Source organism: Mixophyes fleayi, chromosome 4, assembly GCF_038048845.1.
Source record: "Mixophyes fleayi isolate aMixFle1 chromosome 4, aMixFle1.hap1, whole genome shotgun sequence".
Classification (NCBI taxonomy): domain Eukaryota; kingdom Metazoa; phylum Chordata; class Amphibia; order Anura; family Limnodynastidae; genus Mixophyes; species Mixophyes fleayi.
Window position 1 is genome coordinate 186,505,625 of NC_134405.1, and position 23,769 is coordinate 186,529,393.

The 23,769-nt window shown below is 38.2% G+C and overlaps 1 protein-coding gene across 1 annotated transcript in view; it reads right to left on the bottom strand.

Annotated features, from left to right (window-relative positions):
- The window catches only part of MET (MET proto-oncogene, receptor tyrosine kinase), a 120,241-nt gene extending 98,335 nt beyond the window's left edge, over window positions 1-21,906 (bottom strand). Inside the window, exon 1 of the mRNA XM_075208984.1 lies at window positions 21,715-21,906. The gene's annotated coding sequence lies outside the window, so the exon portion shown is untranslated. The remainder of the gene's footprint in view (window positions 1-21,714) is intronic.
- Window positions 21,907-23,769: the final 1,863 nt, after the last annotated feature.

A 23,769-nucleotide genomic window follows, 5' to 3' on the forward strand; every position in this document is an offset into this window, starting at 1 on the left:
AGTGTTGTACTGGCAAAGTCAAAATTAAATATTTAGCAAGTGTTGCATGGCCAAAAAGTAAACATTATAGATATCAAACTTAATGGTTCATCATATAAAGCCTAATGTCCGTTACATACCTTCTATCTACATGTCCAACACAAAGTCCCAAAACTCATATATACATATAACTCTTATCATATAAAGTTATGTGACCAATGTAAAAATCTAATGTCACCATATATAGCCACATCATTGCAACGTCTAGTCTCAACATGTCACACTACTGTATAGCCTTATAAAGCTACTATATAACCTCATGATGCTGCCATATAGACCAATGTTTAGAGTAATCATCCTCAGATTCATACTATCCTGCTGCCTCTCTTACACAGAAAGACACTGGACAAACCATGACTTAATTTTAGCCCTGTGAATGGTTACATAGAACTAAGGTTGTACTTTTTAATAAACTTTGATTTGGTGGTGTTTACTTGGAAGTACCATAGAGCCATAGCATGATGTAACCAAACGCAGAGCTAAAAATACTTCTGGTTTGTCTGTCATTTCTTTGTGTGTTTGTTCATCCCGGTGAGAGGAGCTTGCTATGTGTTGAGCTTGATTCACTAGGTGACTGCAGGTTCTGAAGTATATGTCGTATGGTAGGGTCCTGGTATGGTATATTTACCCCATATTTTTTATCACACACAATATGTTTACAAAAGAGAGTTCAGATATGACAATAAATTATCACTCTCTATCGGGACACTCAGATCATAAACATGCAGGAACCTGTAATATTAGGAAAATGGTGGGCATGGTATGGAAAATAGATGTCATACTGATGTTTCGATATAGTACAAAATCAAGAACTGGATATTACAGACTTGTGAGTCATGGATAAATTATTTTCAGGAAATCTGAGAGATTTGATTTTGCAATTTACTGAAAATAATTTGATAATACTGTGTGCCCTGAACTCCACTATCCCCACTTTCACAATCAGCATACACTGGTATTCTAAACTGACTCACTATATCCGCTTAAGACTCAAATTGAAACTCCTTACACTTACCTACAAAGCCAACAACCACTCTTCTCCCCACGACATATCCAACCTTATTTTCATACAAACTCCCTCCCGCTGACTCTGCTCTGACCAATGACTGCCACCTCACCTGCTCACTAGTTATCTTCACACTTCTTCCTTCAGGATTTCTCCTACACTGCTCCCAAGCTCCCATGCCCAATTATACTAGTATGCTCATCTTTTCATTCAAGTCTACTAGCCTGCCTCCTAACTCTCCCACCTCTGCACCCCCACTCAGCTTCAGCTTGCGCATCCCCTCTAGAATGTAATCTCCCAAGCATGGCCCTCTTTCTCAGTGTTTTACTTGCATCATTTTGCAATTTTGTGAGTTGTAATTATGTAAATTTGTTGTTTGCATTTCATTTTGATGCTTTTGTAGTTTTGTCATTTTGCAATTTGTTGTATGTTCCAAACCCACATATATGGTACAGAATCTTTAAATTGCCTTATAAATAAAAGATAATGATGATATTAATACTCAGTGCAGCTAATGAAGTGGTACTAGTGTAGAAACAACTGACTTAATCAGGAGATAAAGGAGCTGACATGTGGCAGCAGCTGTATGAGTAATAGTAGCCATATGATGGTACATTACTACTACTGGTGACAGTATTGGTTATTACTACTATTAGAGAGGGAATTTGGGTATCACTTATATGTAATGTTACTATGTCATGGTGCCTGTACACACTGTTTGATAAGTTATAGCACACCAAGAGCAATTTTAAAATATATATATAGGATGAGCCCTTTGGAGAACTTGGAGACTGACTGTGATGCCCCCCAAAATCTAGCCAGTAATCCAGCACTGTACTATATCAATCAACTGTATTTAATGATTGCTTGATACTGGTTATTACTGTACATTGCAAGTTGTCATTAAATAACCCTCAATGAGCTCAGTACAGCTTCAATGTGTTCAGCCATTAAATAAATTCTTCACTCATCGAAAGAAAATAACCAGTAGACAGTCAAGTTGCAAACTTGTGTCCTTTTTCTAACCTCATCAACTTTGTGACTCTATCAATAAGCTGATACAAGGTGTGTGCTTTGTGCAAGTGATTAATTATATCAGTCATTGCCAAAGCAGGCTTAGTGCTAACTGTCGGGGGTGGATGCTGGTGGCTACAGGTGTATGTTGTACAAAAACTCTCATTAATGTGGTATTAGCACAACTTCCTTGTATATTGTAGTTACCTATTTATCTTTATCCATTTCCTTGCTTTCAGTAGGGGGTTACTACACAAATGAAAAATAAAATAACAAAGAGTATAAAAAATTCTATAGGAATATAATAAGTGTAAAGTTTTAGATAAGATAGGGAAATTCTAAGAAACTGGAATGTGAAGCAAAATATGGTCAATCTTAGACATAATTTACAATTAACAACATATTCTATCAGCAACAAAATTGTGTAAAAATGAATTTATTTCATAAAGATATGTTTTCTCAAACTGTCATAAATATATTCCTTAATCTAAAAAGGGATGTCAACATCCTTAACGAGATTATTAAAGAATAAAAAAAGAGTAAAAAAAAATTGTTTAAAACGAGATTGTTTAAAATGTTGCTTAAAGCCACTTTCCCTGTCCTGGTGGAGCTACAGGAACTGCAAGTTTTTTGCAGTACTTTTCATATCTTAATTTTTGTTTGCTTTTTTTATGATTAAAAACGATTCTGTGTAGTTTGACACTAGGCTTGTAATAATATTTTCTGAACTATATGCAACAGCTTTTCATTTCACACTAATTTGATGTATTTGCATTGCAAGTACCCATATCTGATGCTTTCTACTCCTTTGATAAATTGAGCCTAGGGGTATGAGTCTGTGTGGTTAGAGATGGAGCTAAATACACTGTAACTTAAACTGGAAGATAACAGTGTCACTTTCCTCCCAGGGACATTCAGAGTGCAATGCGCTGTACTTGAAAAAAAAACACTGTCCCTTTGATGATTTACACAAATTTCTCATTATTTCTGTCCTCATGAACTTTCCCAGGACAAACTAAAAAATAGGATGCATAAGATATATATCTCTGTGAAACTGATCTATTCTCAACAGGTGTTTCACAGTCCTAGTAAATCAAAATATTTCCCCCTCATTGCTTTTCATGTCTGCTTACGGCTTGGTGAGTAGAGGAACAAGACGAAGAACAATAAGGTTACAGGTCACAAATGTATCCATAGAAAAGAATGGATCTGTCTCCCTGGACGATGAAAGACTCAGTACCATTCCAAGTCGATCTGTAACATATTATATATTACATGCAAAATATTAAGTTGCACGTTTTCATACTGGAAACATGTTCTGTACATGAGAGTGACAAAGTCTTAGACTTAGGGGTATATTTACTAAACTGCGTGTTTGAAAAAGTGGAGATGTTGCTTATAGCAACCAATCAGATTCTAGCTGTCATTTTGTAGAATGTACTCAATAAATGATAGCTAGTATCTAATTGGTTGCTATAGGCAACATCTCCACTTTTGAAACCCGCAGCTTGATAAATTTACCCCTTAGTCTCAACTATTGTAGAATGGCAACACCTTAGTAACTGTACACAGTTATGTTATGGGTATATGCACCAACTTGCCAGTTAATGTTAAAACTACAGTATGTGAAGATAATCAATGCATTGCATCATAGTAGTCAGTGCAGTAAACAATGTAACACCAATACTAACTTTAGGTAAACATTTAATCTCAATTGTAAAACTGCAATCTGTTCTCTTTTCACGCCCTTTGTCCCGATAACGCATTCCCAAAATGTTGGAAGGTATGCTGGCAGCACCACATCATCATCTATATAGTGCCACTGATTCCACAGCACTGTACAGAAAACTCATTCACATCAGTGCCTACCCCATTGGAGCTTACAGTCTAACTTCCCTAACATACACACACACAGACCGAGAGAGAGAGACACTAGGGTCAATTTTTGATAGCAGCCAATTAACCTACTAGTATGTGTTTTGGAGTGTGGGAGTAAACCCATACAAACACAGGGAGACCATACAAACTCAACACAGATAAGACCTGGTCTGGAATTGAACTCATGACCCCAGCTCTGTGAGGCAGAAGTGCTAACCACTTAGCTACCGTGCTGCCCACACAAAACTTATGGATGGGTTTAAAATGGGGAGAGGTATGGCAGCAAAGTTATTGAGGCACATTATAACAGCTAAAAATAAATCTAGTCATAGATAAAAATAAGTGATCAAATATTATTTATTAACTCAATTTATATATTACCACCATATTGTGCAGGGCTAAAAAGAGAGTATTTAAATATTCACATCAGTCCCTGTTCCAATGAAGCTTCCAGTCAAAATCATTTACCACACAAACAAACATGCACTAGTGACCAATTTAGTCAGCAGTCTATTAGCCTACCTGCATGTTTTTAGACTCTTGAAGGAAACCCACACAAACACGGACAGAACATACAAACGCCACATATTTAGGGCCCTTTTCTACAATGAACCCATAGTCCCACTGTGTATACGTTCTGCCCAAATATAGTTTAAATCAAATGGAACTTATAATTACATTAAACTACATAATCACTGGCATTTCAGTAAAAAGCCTTCAAAATGCAAACGCTTTTGATGCACATTTTTACTTGTGTTTTGCTATTGTCTTTCTTTTATAGTTTCAAACAAGAAACTTCTGGAAAAAAGCTATCGCTTCACATGTAAAAATGCAATTCAATCGCCAGAGAGTACGTTTCCTTAAAGGGCCCTTCTGTCACTGAGGACCTAAAAGAACAGAATTGTTCACCTTGTCCTAAAGCTGGCCTTTTTTTACAGATCGGTCTCTTTTGAGACTGTTTCTAAATCATGTCCTGCAAAGGTATTTATCTAATTAATAAGCTGACAATGTGAGAACGTAAGGAGGTACAGAATACCAGCTTCAAAGGCTAATTTTTACATGTACCATGTGCCAACCTTCATGGTTTGTACAGGTTTCAGACTAACTAGTTTTTAAGTCAGTTCTTATTTGCTGTACAAAGTTCCTTTCACTGACTTTCCTTGTTTATTTTGCAGACTACTGTTTAGATAGTAGTTGGCTTAAAGGGAAGTTAAAGATTAAAGGGAATTTGACAACAAATGTTTTCTTATAAAAGTTTCTATACTTCTCAGCACCATTTAAAGCTGTCAGACAGAGCTGTTTTTAACATTAAGACACATTTATTTTTTCGCATGGTCTGAATCATGATCTGAATTGATATAATTTTTCTTCATAGACTTAAATTATAACTGTGAGAATACTTAATGATTCTCATTTTCAGTTTTAAATAAATAATGTATACTCTTTCCATTTTCTGTTGTCTACAAGACAAGAGGACCATTATTTGAATGATGAAAGGCCACCTGCAGCATGGAATGTCTGACACCAGAACGATAGCTTGCACACAACAAAGTGTTTTCTGATTGCCTTTAGTATTTTTTAGCCATACATTTATATCATGAAGACTTTTTTGTTTTCATTATCCTAGATACGACACAAAGTTGTGCAGGACTTTTTTGAGGAGGTCTGCTGGGTTGCCGGCTGATCTTCCAGTCTCAAGACCTGAAGTCTCATAGTGAGGTGCCCTTCACGCTGGGATGCAGGCTTAAATGTTTTGAACAAAATATGAACTAATACCTCATGTTTTCATTTTGCCAGATACACACAGATATACAGTGCTAAGGATAAGTGCTGACAACTGTCTTTTTGTTTTCTAGACCAGAAAGGAAAGGTTTGGTGAGCAAGATTGCAATGCTTAACTAATACAATGGCAACCATACTCATTTATTTTTTACATTAAAAACTGCAAGAATAACAAACACTATGTGCTATTAAATTGTTTCACATTATGGGCCTGATTCGTTAAAGAATATAACTGGCGATTTGTTGTGTACAAATCGCAAATTACTCTGGGCATGCCCAGAACCAGACCATACACCACAGAACACAGCAATGTTCATTTCATCTTCAGGCATAGAGAACACTTATTACAGCCTACAATTTCAGGGGAGGAACAGGGAAGGGATTGGACGTAGGCACGTACTCAATGTACAGTAAGGACGTTCAGCATCCGATTCAAGCTTTCGGTATCTGAAAGGTCTGTGATTTTCAGTCATATCACTTGCACCAGCTACAGGTCTAGTCTAAGTGCCGATTACTATTGATGATGGTTGAGAAAAGAATGCATGCTGGAACATGTGTTTGCAATCAGGAGCACCTGTAAAAATATATTTTATGTATTTTACATACAGGAGACATTAATTACATCCTAATAAATGTATTTCATGGGGGGAAAAAACCTGAAACAAAAACCATTTTTTTAAAAATGTTTTTTCACTAATGAGAATATTATTAACAAGTGACATTAATTGAACAATTTTTATTTTTTTCTGTGTGTTCTTTTGTGATTAAAGTTATGAAAAGTGCTTGAAAATGTAACTGCTTCCAGCCTCCTCTTCACAATCTCCATATGCTTCTGTTGGCTGGACAAACAGCAATAGTTGCTGTACCAGAGCACGGCATAAACTGCTAAGCAGCTGAAGTAAAATATGAACATTAATCAATATATGTAGACCGAGCAAACCTGTTATTTTGTTTGTCTCAGATTTGGCTATATCTGGCTATATTTCAATGTTGTTCAATTTCGATACAAGAGTGTGTAATAAGTCATTTATTATCCCAGTAACTGATGAGGGAGAACCCATGTGGTAATACAAAGCTATCTCAACACTGTAAACAAGGCAGGTATCACTGACCTTCAGTGGCCTTGTGTCAGTTCCTCCTACATACAGAGAAAAAATTCAACGTTTCATGAATTGAAAACAATGGAAAGGTGATCAAATTGCGAGTGCAAAAGTTAGACTGGCATATACTGAAATGTATACTAAAAGTGGCCACACAAGGACAAAACCTGTTGCTCGGCCAGACAGGATGACTGTTCAGTTTAGCTGCACATGTGGGTGGCCAAATTGGATTAGACCCAGACATTCGTCCCTCAGTTAAGTGGAAGGGTCATTTGTGGCTTTATTGTTGCCTGGTAGGGGTAGATTAAAACTTTTAAAAAAATCGCTGGGTAGTGTCTGGGAACGACCGTGCAGTTGTAGCGATTTTCTTTTAGTGAAAGTACCGCTCACTGTGAGGTGCGAGCAAAAGTAAGCATTGCTTTTCACCGTATAAACAATAATAAAGCGGGGCCAATTGAATCCACCACTTTGTGTGGTTGGAAGGTGATCGCAAACACAGGCCAATAGTGGTCTTTTTCCAATCACCTTTTCCAACATACAATATAAGGATCTTGTTATCAATAGGACCATTATCTGGCATCACTGGAGTTTTGGGGCCACTTGGGCTGTGATACCGTCCTAATAAACCAAATTCAGATGCAATACTGTATGTAGTATGAGTGGTCATCTTAACTTCCCTAGGCATATAAGAAATATATGATCAGGTTTACCCCATGTCAACACCAGACCTAATGTTTTCTGCATATCTCCCATCATGTTAAAGTGCAAAATAAGCTCCACCACTGATCTGCCCAAATCCAGCAAAGCCTCAATCATGATCCAATAAAACCATATCCATGTGCAAACGGCCACCACAACCAACTTTAAGATATACTTAGAGCACAAATGTTAAATATTACCCTGTCAGGGGAAACAACTTTGTTCAAAATGTTATAGTTTAAAGCTGATTAAACATTACTTAACAAACTGCAAAGATACCAACATTCTTCAGTTCCTTTCATTTCCAGCGTGGCCAGTGACCTCACACTGAGCAAGGTATCGGCTCATGCAGTTTTCCACCCTGACAGATACATTTCTATCTGAGCGCATCCTACTTAGATCTTTCAGGTGAGACACACATGGCGCAATTTCAGGCCAGTTGTGTGTTTTTCTTTAGCATAGTTTTACATTAACGTTGTTTCATAGTTTTATTTGACTTTTATTACTCATTTACCTGAACAATGTTTTGTTCCACTGACTACACTGAAATAATACATAAACAGTAAATGATTATTCAAACTTGTTGAATGGCAGATAATTAACATCTTCAATAACCTGAAAAGAGACAGAGTGATTAATCTCCCTAATGTGCTCATTGACATTCCTTCATTCTGTATTGTTTTCACTGTTGCAATCTGTCTTCTCAGTTGATTTATAATAAAACTAAATGAAATGTTTTATGCAATAACAAAAGCACCAACTAGTCTATATACTGATTCATATTCAAATTAATGTGAGGTACATCAATAGTATATTACACTCTTTAAGCAGCTGGACAATTGATACAACTTATCTTGGCTTAATTTGTGCTTGCATGTATTAGGGGACGGGGAGTTTGAACAAATACCTCTGCTTGTGCTCTGCTCTGAATAACACATTAATGATTACACTGAATTGTTCTGCATCACCTGAAACAGGCACACTGAGTCACAGAATTAACTAAACTTTGCTAACATTATTTAGTTATTTGCACAAATGAGGATATATAATCCTCATCCATATGAGGAGAGTTGTTAATACCCCACTGCCAAAGTGGAGCAGAAATTAATATACAAAATAAAAAGTACTACCCATTGTTAACATACAAAACCATACACACCGGACTGTGTCAAATAGAGCACAAGTCGTCCCCAAAAAATCCCATATTTAATCAACGCAGATATAGCATACCAGATATCGAAATATTTATTCAGGATATGCTGAAGTTATGGCCATATGTGCCATATAGGCACTTGAATGCACCTTGGGTGGCACATACTTGGGGACTGGGACAACAGGCAGCACAGTGCATGCAGTGCCAATAAAACATACTTGCCAACTCTCCCGGAATGTCCGGGAGACTCCCGGAATTCGGGTCAGTCTCACGGACTCCCGGGGGAGCTGGCGACTCTCTCGCATCTGACCCATCGGCCAACTTCAATAAAATTAGAGCCGGAATGTACGGGCGGAGGGGGCGGGATCTTTTTACACTGTAAAAAGACCCAAAACAGGCATTACATCACCGGGAGCGGGGCCAAAATGAAGTGAATTGCGAAGCCCCGCCTCCTCCACCCATACACCCCTCCTGCCCTCCAGGATCTCCCGGACCCGGCCAACATAAGGTTGGCAAGTATGCACTAAGACTGCATTGCAAGCAGGTTCATGACCCCCGTGATCTATAAATTTAGCTCTAGCTAAAATGATTTGACATCATTTGGGTCAGCTAATGCTCTATCTGTATGTAGACTGTTGAGACCGATCAGTTAAATAGCTAGTGAAATTGTTTACAGAAAGACTAGTATAATATGGCAAAAATAAGGATTAGGGTTAGAAAAAAATATACTGAGGATGTTGAACCCAAAAGCAATGCAGAAAGAAACATGGGACTGGACCTCAATAAAAAACACAAACAAAAAGAATAATCGCATAATATGGCCATAATTATTGCTACTACTGCTAATAATAGTACATTTTAGGAATATCAAGGACAACGATAACAGACAAATCCTGGGGCAGCAGGCATCTTTACATGGGATGCCAAATGCCCATCTTCCATTATCTACCAGCGTGTCTCATGTCAAAATCTGAACACTTAATTGCAAGCACCGTGTTAGCTCTGTGAATATTTCTATAGATTTATTTTGGCATTTCTTGTTTTCTGTATCATTATTTTCAATTTTCAGTTGTTCCTTTTATGTGACATCATTTATTTTGCATTTGTTTACCTGAAGAATGAATTGCATAACACATAACTGCAAAATGTAAAACACATTTAGCTATAAGAAGCACAAATTAATGTTCTATGTTTACTTTATATGACTAATTAGAAGCAATCTGGCTTTACATGAAATATCAGTGTGATATATAGTAATACAATCAACTGAAGCACTTCATAATTGGTTTAAAATGCTAAAAATAAGAATACAAAATATATAGCTGATAAAAAATAAATGTAAATAAATATACTCTATAATCTAAGCTCTGTGATCATAATATTAAACTTGTACTGCTGGTAAAATGTAACTATTTATCCATAAATTGATAGATATGGTATATGTTAAAAAATAAACCATTAATAGTTCGCATGCACAATTACTGTGGCCGGATTACTTTTTACATTGATATATCGCTACTACTTTTGAAATAGTGATTCAAGCTGGTGGTCGGTTTTGAGATACTACAACAGACTCTCAGGGGTATGTTTACTAAACTGCGGGGGTTGAAAAAGTGGAGATGTTGCCTATAGCAACCAATCAGATTCTAGCTGTCATTTATTTAATACATTCTACAAAATGACAGCTAGAATCTGATTGGTTGCTATAGGCAACATCTCCACTTTTTCAAACCCGCAGTTTAGTAAATATACCCCTCAGACTTAATGTTGCTTGAGTGATTATACTGGAGTGACTGCAGGTGGAGCTTTTCCTAAATGTGTTACTGTGTTGTCACTTTGTGTTATAGTAATGTACTCAGGCCTGGCGCTCCCATTAGGCAACGTTAGACAGTTGCCTAGGGCGCCGGGCTCTGGAGGGCGGCACTGAAGCCGGGGACCTAGTGATGATTTAGAAATAAATGCTACCGCCCGCCCGCTCGCCCGCCCGCCCGCCCGCTCGCTATAATGCGGTATTGCCCTCTATTAGTATAATTAATTTTACATCTGCAGAATACATTAACAAATGCAAATAAAATAGAACGGTCTGGATTATCTGTCATTTAGATTGCCTTTCTCTATTTATTTGCATGTGTTAGTATATTTAATATATCATCTACAGAATACATTAATAGACAGCAACAGAGGAGAGCCAAGTAGTGGGCAGGGGGGGCATGTGAGTAAAGTTGGTGTTATGCGGCTGGCATATGTGACACAAGCTGATGGGCAAGGGGTGACATATGTGAGAACAGCTAGTGGGCAGATGGGCATGTGTGAGTGAAGTTGGTGGGCAGCGTGGTACATGTCAGTGTGTAACAGGTGAGTGATGTCATGTTTTCTTTTCTTTCCTTTGTTTTGTTCTGAAGTCTAGCATTTGGAGCCTCCCTTCTAGATATCCTGTGTTTGCTCCTGGGCAGCAGTGAAGCCTGGACTGCATTCTGCAGCAGACATCAGTGCTGCATCAGACATCTGGACTGCATTGTAGCCAGCCAAGAGGAGGTAAGAGTTATTATTTTCAAGTGTGTTTTTTATGGGGGGGGGGGGGGGGGGGCGGCAAGCTTATGCTTTGCCTAGGGTGCCGGGCAACCTTGCACCGGCCCTGAATGTACTCTGTTGTACAAAGAATGTTCTAGTAGTTTTGTTCTCATGTTGGTTTGACATGCAAGAGGTGTTATGTCTGGATGCTAAGATAACTACACAGTTTAAAATAAAAGTTATTCCATAAAGAACTTCCCAGTGTGTGCCTACTGACAGGGGTGTAATTCTGAGTAACTGGAAACCTCACCCTCCCCATGTGCACACCTGTGTTATAGCATACTTGACTACCTTTGGCAAGTAGTATCCGGGAGAGGGGTCGGTCTAGAGGGCGGAGGGGGCGGGGCACGGTGAATCTTGTCATTTTGGCCCCGCAATTGCGGGATGCTGGAGATTTGCCAGCTCTCCCAAGAGTCTGTGAGACTGACCCGAATTTCGGGAGTCTCCCCGACATTCCGGGAGAGTTGGCAAGTATGTGTTATAGACAGGTCTCTCATCTCTCTGCCCACCTGACAGATTATACGTTAAGAACATAGTTCAACATGGGCCAGTTGAGTTAGATTAGATTTGTTCACCTCACCAGGTCAGGAAAGAAAATCCTTGAATTATGTTCAGTTTGGGTTACATAAGGAGATAGTACAACTACCTAATTAGAGTACATTTCATTACAATAATATTGTGTCTGTACATTATGTCTGCCGTAGCTTAAACTAGAAAGGATTTAATTCAATATGACTTGTCAAGCTGGTAGCAACAATGGCTCACAGGAGACAGCAGCAAAAGACACATCTGCATAAGAAAATACCCTGCTGTTTACTTTCATATGATCACAAGTGGCTCTACTGCATAAAATGAATTTTAATAAATGTCGTCTATTGTGAGATGCGGGCAGATTTCAAAATGTATCAGTACCAGTCACAAACCTGAGGCAGAGATGATGGGAAGGACATATCTGCAGCATAAAAACAAGATGAAGTTGACATTAATATGACACAGAGAGCAAATAGGCTGAAGAAGAGACATTTCTACTGATATTATTAGCTGTTGAAAGAGCAAATTACAGATACTATAAAAGCTTTGCTTTCTTGCCCCTGCTTAATTCCTGTGATGCTGTCGGAGGTCTATGCCTAATTTGGCCTAAGGTGCTCATAGACATGCAGATCCGACCACTCAGAGTTTGGCTTTAGCAGCCAGTCCGATGCCCACTTTGGCCACATGTGTGGTGCTTGGCATGAACAACAGGATACTACTGGGCACAATTAGGTGGCAAATGTCTGCGCAAAAGACTGATCTAGATCATTGTCCCACTGTTTTTTTTGCCAGTCCTGATCTGGGTCAGTTATTATATTGAGCCCATGCATGATGTGATATGCACCCAGGTAGGTATAAACCAGTCTACTTGGCTGGTGGATGTGAATCGTGTATGTATTCGCATTTTAACATACCACACATTTTTGTTTAGTAGAATCAGCATTATATTTCAAAACAAAGTTTTGTTCATGTCAGTAAAATAAAACTACAGACATGAAAATAAATGTCTACACATATAAATTAGAAAACGATAATAATATTGCCCTGTATAGGAGATTTTTGCTTTTTAGCAATGCCTGATTAAATTTGTTTCCTTTTTTCTATACTACAAAATGACCAAATTAAAAATCACACTATTTGGCTGTCATACATCTATTTTTTTTTTTTTTAATTTTGTGATAATGTTCTTTTAATTATAAGACCTGTTCTTTGGGTATAAGTATTTCACTGTATTAATTAGCGTAGGTGACTTTACCAGTTTAGTTAAACAATAACAGAAGCTGTGTCAGCTACAGAATGTTTCCTCTATTTCACAAAACTCTGGTCCTCCAATAAGAGTTGCAATCTCCTACTTGCTCAATAGTTACACTATGAGGGTCACTCCACCTTTAGTCCTGTCATTAACGAGCATAATTACTCACTGTTCTCCAATATCACTGTACTCTCCAGGTCTCTGAGCCTCAGCAATCTTGAATACCAGCAGGAGTGGAAAAAGGATATAAATTGTAGCTGAATGTAAGACTGCAGCAGTTCTTGTGTGGAGTTATATATACCTTTACCAGATAATAAGCAAAGTACACAATATCTAATATATAAATGCTTAGTGGCGTGTGTTAGTCAGTCTGTCTGTGTGTGTGTGTGTGTGTGTGTGGAAAAAATAAAACCAAGCTGCAGCGCCACCTGCTGGGCGGAGTTATACACTGACCTACTAAATTCTTAGTGTGTGTGGAAAAAAAAATTCAGAAAGGGCTGAAATTTGGTATACTAAGATGTTTTTAATTTGTTAATTTAATTTGTTAATTGTTAAAAGTGTTTATAAAGATTTAAAAAAAATATATATATATTTCTTGAAGGAGATGTGACAGTTGGGAGTGGTTGCCGGGGGTGACAGTGGGGAGTGGTTGGTGGTTGCCGGGGGTGACAGAGTGAGAGGAGTGTGATACTCAGGACCGCTGAGAGAGATCCCTGTGTCTGGATAGACATCTAGATAGATGTGGCAATGAAAATGAAGGATGAGGTGATGGAGAAGAATGATGAGGTGGTGACATGTGGACAAAACCACGTTAAAAAAGGGAGCTTACGTCGGGAAGTAACGCTCTTCCCCTGAGGAGGCCTGGGCTATGACCCAAATGCATGACAAGAACCTTTTTAACACCTTAAGTAGCTTGATTTGACTAGAATGCATGAGTATCATGCACGGGTTAACTTATATATATATATATATATATATATATATATATATATATATATATATATATACACACACAGTTCTAGCACTTCTTTTGGCTGCAAAGCCTTTAATATTTAAAAATACTTTTAATGTCCCAGCATATATTGTAGGTTCTTGAGTTCTACTTATTTCTTATCTGAGTTCCATGTCTACAATTTTTTTCTACAAATTGAGCACTGGGCATGTCCCTCTGTGGAAAGCTTATCATTTAGGAAGGTCAGCATGTCCTACAACCTTTGGTTACTGTTGTTGTAAACATGGTAATGACAGGGGTCATGTCATGGAGAGTAGGTAGATAGTTTGTGGGTGGGGGCTAAGGTTTAAGATCTCTCTAATGTTACTGAAGTGCAAAAATAAACATTTATTCTGCATTGGAAAAGGCTGAAACTAGCAATTGAAGCTATATGTGCATCCATAAGTTGTCCACGTGCCAAAATACCATTTATATCCCCAAAATATCCAAAACATGTTATTGTGTTTTTAACGTATAAAATGGATGTGCTTATCACAAAATATTAATGAGAAAGCCCCTACTGCTAGATTTACTGGGGAGCTTCAGGCCTTAGCTGCATTGGAGGCAGAATTGTAGCACATTCCAGGCTGAAGTCTATAAAATAAGGACATTTCTGTACACTGTGCTAACACTAGAAATAGATGACCACACACACACAAGCCAAATATGCTCACTGGATTAACAGCTGTGTCTGGGAATGATCTGATCAAATTCAACTGGGAGCCCTAAAGAGATGGGTCTTTGTGGATCACTGGAAGAATAGTAAATTAGGAGAGAGATTGGTTAGGGGCAGTGAGCTCCATATTGAGGCACAGGAGAAGTTTTGGATGATTAAATGAGGAGCAGTTGTAATAGAGGAGAAGTAAATGAAGACATTGCTGGAGTGCATAAGACGTGGAGCAGTATTTAAAAATCAGTCAGTGAGCCAAGAAGAAACAGAATGATGGAGGGTATTATAATAATAGATAAGGACTCTGTTTTGTTTTAGCTAAGATTATGTTTCAAATGTCTTTTAGACAACTAAAAATATATGTCACAAAGGCAATCTGCAATTCTAGAGAAAAGGCTATTCTGAGGAATAAAATGGAGATCGGTATCTTCTTCATACATACAGTAGAGAATATTATGCTACTCGGAGAAGTGTATACTGAGTACAGTTCTGCTTAGTTATGTAACAGTAACGTGTGAGATTCCTGAGGTCTGTAACTACAACCCCTGTTCCATAGTTGCTAAATTACTAATTTTCCCGGAAAATCAAATTTTTTAAAGATTCATCCCTTGAAATTATTGTCCCTGGAAATGTCCCTATGTTTCGGTATTGCACAATACAAATTCCTCTTTTTCTGCATGTGAGATACAATTGTTATTATACTTATTCATATCAATCATATTTATTCTCTAGTCTTTAAAAGTTACTATTTATTTATAATTAGTATTCACAATGCAAAGAAGGACACCATTATCAAATATTAGTAAACATGCCGGGGATTGTAGTGCTCCAAAGTTGGCCATGACAATATTTCAGATAGCCTGAATGGATGCAAAGGCTCTAGAGCAAAGGGTCCCTAGAAGTTATTTTAATATGTTTGAAAGTGTGCTGTTTTGATGGTAAGAAATATCTGAATGTAACAGGATGTCAAAAATGTTATTTTGAGTTGTTCTAAAAATTCTAAATAGTTTACAATTTGCTGTAATAGTCATGACCTAACTTCATTCATTTTACAATTCTTTGTTTACAGAAGGATCACAGACATATGAGTCCGAAAGTGCAAAGAGACATGCAGAGTAACAGAAAAATAAGCAGCAGGCATGCTGCATTCAAATTCAACACAATACAATGACAAAACAGACTTGGAATAAATAAATACTAATACGAAAAAGATACAAAACAGATGTCTAGAAAGCTAGACTAACATTTATCTCCCTTGACAACAAACAACAAGCTGAAATAAATCAGATGAAATGCCGCATACAAAATTACAGCAATGCTTATTAAAACAGAATACCATTCTATGGGGCATATTTATTATCAACCACATTTTAAATACGATTAATTTCAATCCTTATCGCAAAGATAAGGATTGAAATATCGTCACTATTTATTAATATTCTTCACTAGGAACAGCAGTCACGAAAAACTGCTGTGTCTGTAAAGACCTGTGCGAAAGTGACCGGAGGAGAGAGCAGGTAGTTGTGGTGAGGGATCCGAAGATCCCTCTACCTCAATGCACTCCCCATAGGCTTCAATGGCCATTCAGCTGCCGTTAGCCATCGGGCACAAGTTCGAACTTGTTAAACGGTGCTAAATAGCACTCCCTATAGAAAACTATGGGGACTGCTTTTGTGTTCAAAGTGACAGGGACAGCAGCACATATCTCCACCCTAGTCATAAAATAAGAGGATACTTAAATACTGCAGTTTTTGGGGGATTTTAATAAAAAATAGGCCCCTATATTTTATATGGAAAATTTGTAAAATGTTAATTAAATGTTCTGGATACTGGGCAGTTTTATACATGACTGATAATCTAGCTATATAGTGGATGCAGTGCACAACAGCATGACTAACAGTAATCATTTGTCAGCAAACAACCTTACACCAGACATAGGGGCCTATTTATCAACTAGTGTAATTTACCCAAAGGACACTTACCGTGATTCAAATGCAATTTGGAGTATTCTTCAAATTTATGATTGTTGCATCACAGCAGATATCGTGGATATCTGCTGCTTTGCATTCTATTTTGTTTTTCTGAGCAGTCACCATAAAATAGTATGGTGCCTGCTCCGTATCGCAATCTAACAAGTTCCGAAAATTAATATTGTTATGTTAATGTACGGCAGCTAAAGCTAGCGTACATCTACGTAATTGGTCTTTTCTTCACTTTTCATTTCTGTCCAGGTCTGCTCCGAAGAGCAGAGCTGGACAGCGCATGTGCAGAGGGATCATGTGATCCCTCCCTGTCACATGACAACTGTTCGCTCTTCACACTGCACAGTAGGGTTGCGCATGCCCAATTTTTTGATCGGTGCATGCGCACAGGGATTCAAAGCAGGAAACCATATTGCAATCAAGACTGCAAGTGAAGAGCCAGTGTATAGGTAAGTGTTACACTTCACAGGAACAGCCGTTTTTCGGAACGGCTGTTCCTGTGGAGATTTTTTAATAAATATGAGAAATAGTTCAATCCTTATCAATGCGATAAGGATTGAAAACTATTTTTCATTTTCTGCGGTGCTTGTTAAATATGCCCCATAGAGAGATATATACTAAGTACAAAGGTAGACATGTGCATGAACTCACAGCATCTAGAATTCTGTAAATTCTAAATTCTGTTTGCTGAGATTCAAATGAATTTAAGCTCAACATTTGGAAATTGTGATCAATTTTGCAGCATTTACAAATTAAAAAAATAAAATAAAAAGGTTGTCTCTTCACTCCAGCACCTGTACTGATTTCACAGTTTCGATAATGTTTAACTCAAAAAATAAAATTAAAACAGGGCAGCTTGTCCATCCCAAATTTCTAACCATCCCAATGCCAGGCAGGCCAGGCTGGTATCTACTATAATAGGAAGACCTCAAGAGCGGAGTCCACCTTTCACGGTGAACACCAGGGCCGGCGGAACATAGTAACCTCGGAAAAACGCCAGGAAGGCCTGCGCTAACCAGGGCACCATGCCAGCTGGCCTGCGGTGATTATTTTTTTTGGCGGGTACACCTGTCTCCTTGGTATCCCATAATCACAAGGGTATGAGGAAATGGAGCATGTACAAACTCTGGTATAGAGGTGATGGAGATACCAGCGCTAGCCCTGGTGAAAATCATCCCAGAGACTGGTCATGGTGCAGGGCTGGTGCTTCTATGGGGCAGATTAAAAACCAGTAACCCACTATTTTACATCATAGACACGTGTCTTAGGGACTCCTGCCTATTATTATTATCTTTTTTTTTTAAAGCGCTGACATACTACGCAATGCTGTACACTGAGGGGATCATGAAATAAACAAATACAATACAATGATATGATGGAAAAAATGTAAATATGACACAGCCGAAAACAATCTAATTATAATTATACAATTATACTGGGACCAGTAGAGTGGAAAAGTTGTTACTTCAGTGGTCTCAATCTCATTCATTATCATGGCTACGAGCCCAGGGGTGTTGGGAAATCCCCCAGCAATCTTTAGCTTGAGAATCTTAACCTCTGGGAAGAGGGTGCTGTTTTTTTGTATCCTCAAATAAGTCTTGCACACACGCTTTGGCCTGGTTTTTACTATGGCAGAGTGCTATAGTGCTCAGGGGGTCACAGCTATACTGAAAACAAGTCCAGGAAGTCTGGTGCTGGGGCTGGTTTAGGATCCAAAATATTTACCAAGAAGTCCCCTGCCTTGCTTATCACCTGCCCTGGCTGCGGCACCCCTTTGAGATCGCCGCGTCACCCCTTTGAGATCGCCACGGCACACAGTTTGGGAACCACTGGCGTAGATCAACTTCAGCACCCTTTCCCTTCAAAAATTTAAATACAATGCTCTGACATTAATAAGCTGAACCATAAACATTAGGCTGCATGAGCCACCAATTACTTCAGTCACTAGTTGATTATTAGGATTTTTATATAATAAACCACGTTGTTCTCTACTGTATACATTTTCTTTTACAAACAAGGCTAAAGGATCTTGTCTTAGGCGTTCTGTGGAAATAACACAACTGCCTTGTTTATACCTGTATAACTTTGTTAATAAATGTCAGATCACAGACGGTGCATGTGGCAAATGTATCCCACAAGTGTAAAAACACACTAAATATCCTCCATAACAGGTATCATTTCAAGCAGTGTTCTCAAAATGGACCACTAAAATCAAGGAAGTGCATTTATCACAATTTATTCAGGGTCTCACATGTGACAATTAATACAGGGATAATAAAGCATCATGCCAACTTTCAAAACTTCTCCTCCAGGAGATCCCGGGGGAGAAGTCATGTGACAGGGGTAGGAGGGAGTGTGGTGACGTCGTTGCATCACCAATGGCCCCTCCCCCGCTCTAAAATGCCAAAATTCACGGCATTGAGTAGCGGGGGCGGGGCTTAATGACACCATTAAGCCCTGCCCCCGTCATTTAATGCCGTGAATTTCGGCGAATCCGGGAGGTGTGCCTACTCTTCCAGGAGGACTCCCTGAAATTCGGAAGCCTCCCGGGAATTCCGGGAGAGTAGGCAAGTATGTATTAAAGTGAGCTACCTAATGCCTCAGAGAACCCTTTCAGAACCACATGATATATAAGAAGACACTATGGTTTTAAGTCATATAAGTTAATTTATTTGTAAAAGAAAATTATGCAACATTTATGGGTACAAAGTTTAATGTTCACACCTTTCTTTATGAGCAAAACAGAAAGAGAGGCCTACAGAAGTGAAAGGTACGGCACATTCCATACCAACCATTAGAATTGGAAAATGTACATGCTAATTCATCAAAACAGAATTATGCATATGTTAAATAATGTATTACTACAGTCAGTATACAGTTTGGGCCTCTTACATTAAGTAAGAGAAAAAATGAGTATATTTTCTCCTGGACAAACCATGTCACAACACAAGGGGTGCACATTAGTTTATTATTTTGCACATAACTTAAATACTGGCTGTTTTTTCATGTAGTACACAAATACTTTATAGCTTTATTTTTACACTGAAATTTAAAGTTGATCTAGGACATGCCCTATCCAAACTAAAAATCTGCCATCACATTTTAAATTTACATCCCCTCCAAAGCAACATGTTTTTTTTGCCAAGGTGCAAAGTTACTCCTTTTTTTAATTTACTTTCCTTAATAAATCAGGCCCTTTATGTTTTTATTTAGAGGTACATTTAGCCACACTCTTATGCATGCAACCTGATTTTTTTAACAATAACAATAGGCTTCCTGATGTGATTTATAATTAGATCCTGATATAAAATGATCTCCTGTGCTTGTTTTCAGTATGGATGGAAGATGAAGTTTTAGTTATAATGGGATTACACACTGCAGCAAAAACATAGTGGTACTATTATTATTATTATTATTATTATTATTATTTTTATTACTACATAAGTAGATGAACATATGACATATGTTGAATTTCAATGTAAGACGAGAAAATAAGGAGAATTAAATTACATAGTTTGTGAATTCATGATCCCTTATATTCATGCTGCCTTCCATATATCTGTACACCTGGTATTCTCCTATGCCACCATATTCCAGCATTGTACAAACTCACAATGTACAGTGTACCTGTTGTTATTATTTCTGCATGTGATAATATTCAATGATACATTTTATTGTTGAATGTTAAGTTGTATTCTTCTGTTTCTAAGAAGTCATTTTAATCATTATAAACTGAGTTGGTGAAAGGTTACAAGACATGTCTTACACAATTTCCCTACACAGAACTGCAATGCCTCTTTGGCAGCCTTATCGCGCTGATAAACAAGCACAGCACACTACTGTTCTGTAGGAGACAACAATCACAATAGTTTCATGGCTGTTTGTATGACGTCACACATATGCCACTTCTTGTGGCATCCTTATCTAGATTTATACAAAACATAATATGAACAGTGGGAAAGAAACAGAAGAAATGTGAATCTTGGCAGAAGAATGTACTTTTCTAGCTGGATGGTTCGTTCTTTGCAATCGGAATAAAACCCCTGGGTGCACCCACTATCAGTTCACTTATATAAATGAGTGCAGTGCCTACCACTCAATTGTCCAGTCTGTCACCCTGACCCTCTGTATCATCGCAAGAACTCACTGGTTTTCTGTAACCTTGGCATCTGCACAACACTGCTACGCTGTAATGCCAGGAAATAGCTATAATTAGTTGAATAGTCCGAATATTTCTGTATATACTCATATCTTTAATATTAACTCTAGTTTTCCCAGACCAAAGACAAAAACTTGGAATATCTTACCAGCCTTATTACAGGTGCCACATGGGGAAGACATTGTGGGAATAACGTTGTTTAGTCAATAACGACCTCCCATGGAACACAGATCACATACACACCTCAAGAACAATACCAACATGTATACGTTGTAGCACTAAATAGCAACATAATTTCATATTAATAACTGTCCACTATGAGCACAATTACGATGCTGGTATACATACAATAGGTCAAACAATATTATACATGTTCTTTTAATACATAGTGCTGAAGTATAAATAATGCAAGACATAAATACGATTATATACACAAGTTATACCTAAGTTGTCAATAACCTTTTGCTGTTCATCATACACCGCTTTCCCAATACAGCAATATTGCGCCTCCTCCATAAACCGTTATTGCGCCTCTTCCATTCAACACTGCGCTGCCCATCATGCGTCTAACACTGATCAAAGATGCGGGGGGTGTAAGGATGTAACGAAAGACGCACATAGCCCTTGGCACAGTTTCTGTGAGTGACACTGTATCCACCTGTGAACTGCCAAAATGTCTAATCACATCCTATAGTGCTCCGACATGCCAGCACACAAGACCCTCTACCCAGGCAAAGACAGCGAGTACGCGAAACTATTCTCCAGCTCTGTATATCCTGATATCACTAACTGTAAGAATAGAACGGAATACATCTGGAGTTTGCTAAAGTACATAGAAAAAGTACATGGGTATATCGTCTGCACTTTCCACGGCAGGGTAATCTTACCTTCGTCCAGCTGTAAACGGGAGTGCAAGAGAAACAGGAGGTCCCACATACTCATCCACGTGTGTGTAAGGTGTCTGTGCTCAAACGTCCTTCAAAGGGACCACAGAAAACCTGAAACACTTCAACTGATCCCGAATCTCCTGCCCACATGAGCTCCTGTTCAGTGACTCAGTTTTCTCAGGAATCTGTAGTGTAGGATTCAGGGACTGAATCAGCCAGGAGAGGGAGGGGGGGAAGGAGGGGGAGCTGCAAATGACCGATTGGGTTCCAGGCACTCAACACTACTCCCAACTCCTCCTCACCTCCAGGGGTGTATAAGGCAGCAAGCACACAGAGGATGAGTTTACATAAAGACAGAAATACATATAGTTCAATAAATAGCTGATGTATTTTCTCCAAATATGATATACAGTATTTACAATATATACAGCTCTACTGTTTTACTAATATATGTAACCAAAGATCTAATAAAGCCTACTTTTAAATTTCTAGCAGCAATTAAATATTGTTTATTAATAGTTATTAAGCACCTACACAGGCTGGAAAATTTTAACCTGGGGGATCGATCAGCAGACTTTTAGGAGCATTTTATAGGGAACAAAAAATGTAGGTAGACCAGTGACCCAGCCCAAGTAACCCACTATGGGAGCGACCCAGAGGGCAGGTGCTCCCCCTGTCTCCCAGCTCAGCCAACCAGACAGCCAGCCAGCCCCTGCACCTACATGTTATGCAGTGGTGTCATCATTATCAACATTTATTTATTTATACAGCGCCAGCAGATTCTGTAGCGCTTTACAATTGGGAACAAACAGAGTGGTAAGAAGGCCCTGCTTACAAGCTTACAATCTATGGAGTGCGATATAGAGGATATTTAATCATTCACATCAGTCCCTGCCCCAGTGGAGCTTGCAATCTATATTTCCTACCACACAGACACACACACTAGGGTTAGTAAAGAGCTGAATAGCCAACCAGTATATCTTTGTGTTAACCACTGTGACACAGTTACTTTGTTCATCTCATTTAAAAGTTCCATACAGGTTGCAAAATAAAATATGTCACAGATCCCCACAGAATGGGTAGACTGCACATTGTTTCTGCTTGTTACATGCACCATCTGCAATAAAAAGGTTAAGGTCACTAGCACATTAACAGATAACATTAACCTATTCACATGTGGAGGGCAAGTCAAAGCCCAAGAGGTAGCTTAGCTTGTAGTTATCCGTGTAATAGATAAGAATAATTGATGGACTCCTAGAGAGCATATTTATTTTCAACCTGACAACTGAAAGTGTTTTGTTCACATTAGCTGATTTTAGTCTGACTTAAGGAAGGGACAGTTTAGTTATTAGGGGCCATAAATCTGCCAGTTGTTTCTTCACACAGTTCTTAAAACAGCACAGTTCACCCTGAGCAGTGTTGTCATCACTCAGAGCATTCCCATATACCCTTAAAGGTCAGAGAGGTAAGTGTATAGGATGGAATCAGAATTGTAATTAGGTGATGTTTAGTAGGCACTTGTATTGGACACTTAAAATGCACTTCACATCCAGGGCTTATTTATACATTTGATGATTTTTGATTTGTTGCAGTTTGCTCACAAAAACCAATGAAGATACTAATCAAAGGTGCTTTACTATGCAATAACACGCATGAAATGCCCATAAAAATGAAAGCAAAGGACTCACCCAGTGGTGGATGCATGTACGTTTAGAATATTTGCAGTGAAAAGATGCACGCAAACAAGTGTATTTAACAGTAGCATCTGCATCAAGCAATCGTCAGACATAAGTGTGTATACTTACATCCCACGATAGTGTGTAGCTGTGGCTAGAATGTTAGTAATATACACAAGAGAGAATAGTGCTTTGACAGTTATTAAAACACTTTAAAGTCGCATTTTCAATATAAAATGTAAATGAATGCACAAACAAGGGCAAACGAAATGAAATTAAATACAAGCTTAATTAATCTGTTGTTTCCCCCTTTAAAAATCAAATGGGAATTTTCTTTCATGCATTAGTCTAAATTGAAACGTAAATGAAGTAATTTGAA